Genomic DNA, 4342 nt, shown 5'->3' on the forward strand with positions numbered 1-4342 from the left:
CTTGACCCACCTATTTATAGATTGTAAATTTTATGATCCTCTAGTGAATATCCGACGTGGAAAGTGAGAAGTTTGAAATAATGAAAACAACTCCAATTGCAAGCTCTTTTGGTTGTTTAATTTATAAAATAAATTAATTACTATTTTTATCTTATTTTAATTAATAAAAAATTAAATCTTTTCAAATATTTCAATTAACAATATTATACTATTATCTAATATTATTTATTATTTAAAAATTATGTGTAAAGTATAATAAAATTTTCGAAATGGAAAAAATTGTGTCATAAATTATGCAATAATATATAAAATATGTTATATTATTATAATAAATCGGATCGAGTTATTACCGGATCGAATTGACCTATATCCATATCTGCTTTATTTAGTTAACGGATTATCGAATTCGAATCTTGATCGAATTATCAGACTAAGACTCTAAATTCATCTCTCATTAATTTCATTGAATTTGGACCAGATTCAAATCAAAATTCAATCTATTGACATCCTTAGAGTTCACTTTGACATTTTTGGTAGGTGGATGCAATTGTATTGACCTTGTGCAACTAGGGCCTTCCTAGCAAAATATTAAGTAACAATGTCTATTACATGGGAGGTCGTGGTGAACATCAAGCGATCCTAATGTTTAGTTAGTAACGAGTCTGTCTTTCGCTACCCTTCTCGAGTTGTCCTAGGCAGTAACAAGTACGGGAAATGGCAACACAATGTCATGAGGAATGAGCGCGAAGAGTGGGTAAGGACAAAATTCGTATCTTCGTAGGGATGTCAAGCTTGGGCTCGAGCTCTGGTAAAGTGAGCAAGCTTTTTTTCGAGCCCGAACCAAGCCGAGCTTAAATTTTACTCAGCTCGAGCCAAAGTCGGGCAGGCTAGCTCTTTTTACCTCTTTTTTTTTTTTTTTCTTTTTCCTAATGGCTGGCTACCTTTTTAAGGTAGCCAGCTACAACTACAAATGCTGCCTTTTTTTTTTTCCCTCCTTCTTAGGTTCACGGGCTGGCTTGAGCTAGGCACGTCCTCCCAAAATGAGGCTCGGCCTGAGCCTCGAGCCAGGCCAGCTCGGACTTTTCTCGAGCTGACAAGTCGAATTATCATCCCTATGGCTACGTCATGATTTCCATAACAAATTGCCCATTTGTCCTTCATTAAATCTCATCAAATTAAATTAAATTTTTCTTTCCAATTTTCAACTACATAATTTTTAATAAAATAATATTACAAGTAAATTCAAAAAATTTCATTCTTTTACGGCTATCCATTTTTCAAAAAAAAAAAAATATTATTCTCCCTATTATAATCAAAATTAATAGGGGCCAAACGGGGGCTTAGCTAGTCGATTTTGTCACAAGGTAAAAACAATGACATGACTGCCAGCAAATGACCAGAAGTTCATAAATGTTAGCTTTGCCCATCACTTCACTTGAAATATATAGAACTGTTACATTTTTATACAAAAAAGCTTATCATATTGCAGTTTTCAATCTTCAGGAAAAGTCAGATTGCTACCATCAAAGTGTAAAGATAAACGCTTTTGCTTTTCCAAAAGTCACTATATCAAGCTCTGCGCTCATAATGTGGCTCTCTCTCTCTCTCTCTCTCTGTCTCTCACAGTCTAATGAATTGCACATAGAAGGAGAGTTTCAAGTTGTTGCAAATTATGGCTCTATGCACAAATTTCTTGCTCTTCAGACAAAACTAAAAGGTATGTATATGTTGCAACATTGCTTAAAAAGAAGGAAAAATCTTTGATGAAAATGATTGATATCTTTAGAATTGTATTATTTTCACCATTGAGTTCACATCTTTCTTCTTCGGGCATTTCTTGTATTGAGTTTTGTTTTTGTATGAACCCATCATTTTCTCATGCCCAATATGTTTGGTAAAATCATACAAGTTATGGGCTTCTTTTTCTTTGATTCATTTCTGTCTATGTGTTGGTTTTTTGCCATATTTGTTCTATAAATAACCCAACCCACCTTATTTCTCTCTTTTCATGTGCAAAATTTTACCAGAAATAATGCAATGTTTTGTCTGAATTCCTTTCTGTCTTTGCTGTTTTTCTCTGTTTGGATAAGGGTTTTATTAAACCAAGCCAAACATACCATGTAAACATTTATTTAAAGAAACATACATTGGAAAAGAAATTTCCTTCATAGTTATTTTGGACTTGATGGGAACTAATTTGGTCAAGAATATCAGTTTGAAAAATGCAGATTTTGAATTAAATTCACATTTTGTGTAATGCATTTGGTGTTTAAATTTTATGAGATAACTAAAAATTTCTGTGAACCTCATTTATATCTGGAACCCTACTTTTCAAAGTAGAAAAAATCTTTACATTTCAATCAATATTAACGAATTATTCTGAAGGTACATATTTTTTAATCAGACTTTATACATGAAGACAGCTATCTCCCTGTAATTTGCCTCTGTCAAAAACCATTTTTGACAGCAATCAATCCTTGTGAAACAGCTATTTTCCTGTATAAAATTTGTTAAAAAATATGTACTTGTAACACTTCTTATATTAACATGTTCCAATCTCATTAATTAAAATATGATCTTCTTTCTTCTGAAAAAGTAAGTCTACACTGGAAATTTATGATTAATTAAAAGGGGCTTATTATATTTGACTGAAAGGTAAAAGCAATTCTTTGGGAAAAGCAACCTCGTTAGTAGCCTAATTAACTGCAAAAAAAAAAAAAAAACGCCTCCCTATAATCAATCCACAAACGAATGAATGTTAGGCCACAAACAATCTTCAATCTTGGGGTAGGGTTTAGTTGCAGTCTCGAAAAAAAGAAGGGCCTCGAAATTGCTGCCTGTTTGTCATCTGTCAGGTACCCTACACCCTCCCCCAAAGCTAAAACAGTTTGAACTTTGAAATGGTGATTGGTGATTGGTGATTGGTGATTGGTGAACGCGACAATAGGGGAGGATAGAAGAGGGATTTCCTTGATTTTCAAGGCTAAAATAGGAAACCAAAACGGGACAGAGTTTGCTTGCGCAAATCTAGCTAAACTGGCAACAGGACTTTTGGGCCAAGTAGTATTTAAAGTAGTAGACAAGAGAATGGGTGCGGGGAGGGGCAAGCGAGGGATTGTTGGGGCTAGAATTAGAGCGGTTAATAGATTAGATTTTGATCCGAATCCAATTCGAATTTGATAAAATTAAAGGACGATAAATATTAGGGATGGCCGTGGGGTGGGTTCAGGGCGGGACGCCCTCCTTAGATGGGGGGGCGCAGGACGGGGACGGAGCAATTTTTTGCCTCATATAATTTTTTTTTACATTTTTAAAATTTTGAGTTATATTATTATTAGAGAATAAAATAAAAATTCAAAATGAGTTTTTAACGGGTGAATTGTTTAGAAATAAAGTTTTTTTTATTTTTTTTATTATTTTTTCCTTCACGGGGCGGGGCAAGGATGCCCCCTCGCACATGCACCACCACAAACCCGTTCAGGACTGGAAGGGACGGGATGAATTTTTCTATCATTACTAATAATCTTTGTCCGATAATTCGATTGAGAACCAAATTTAATAATCGATTAACTAAATGAAGCAAATATGGATATAGATCAATTCGGTCCTATAACAACTAAATCTGATTTGTTATGATAAAATAATATATTTTATTTATTACCTCATAATTCATTACAAACAATTTTTTTAATATTAAAACTTGTATTATGCTTTATGACTTTTAATGAAAAAATGTCGAATATATCAAATTAATTAATATATATTATACTCCCTCCATCCCATTTATATAGACTTGTTTTATTTTTCACACGAATTAAGGAATATTATTTAATATTATTGAAAAAGCAAATTTTGCCAATAAATTACCTAGTTTACCTTTATTTATATTTGTTCAATTTCAAAATTTAGTAGAAAAATGGTTATAATTAGGCAAATTAAATAAGGGTATATTAGTAAACGAACAGAACAAAATAAGTTCGATAAAAAACATGACTATATAATTGGGACAAGAAAATATGAAATGTAAGTTTATATAAATGGGACGGAGGGAGAATCCCCTCTTTCCAATAAAAAATAATATATGTAAAACATTTTCAATCGAATATCCGATAAACATAGCAAATGGAATATGTAATTAATAATCAAATATCTATTGAATTATCGAATTAGATGTGATTGGATTTATAAATTATTCTTATTGGATCGGATATTAACAGATCCAATCTACTCCATATCCGATCCATTTATGGTCTTCGGTGGAGTGATTACGGGTGGGGTGGTGTGAGGTGAGGATGACATATACAATGTGTAGGTATTTATTGTTTGTATGCGTACGAAACGC

This window comes from Olea europaea, unplaced genomic scaffold (assembly GCF_002742605.1).
Source record: "Olea europaea var. sylvestris unplaced genomic scaffold, O_europaea_v1 scaffold1233, whole genome shotgun sequence".
Lineage (NCBI taxonomy): Eukaryota > Viridiplantae > Streptophyta > Magnoliopsida > Lamiales > Oleaceae > Olea > Olea europaea.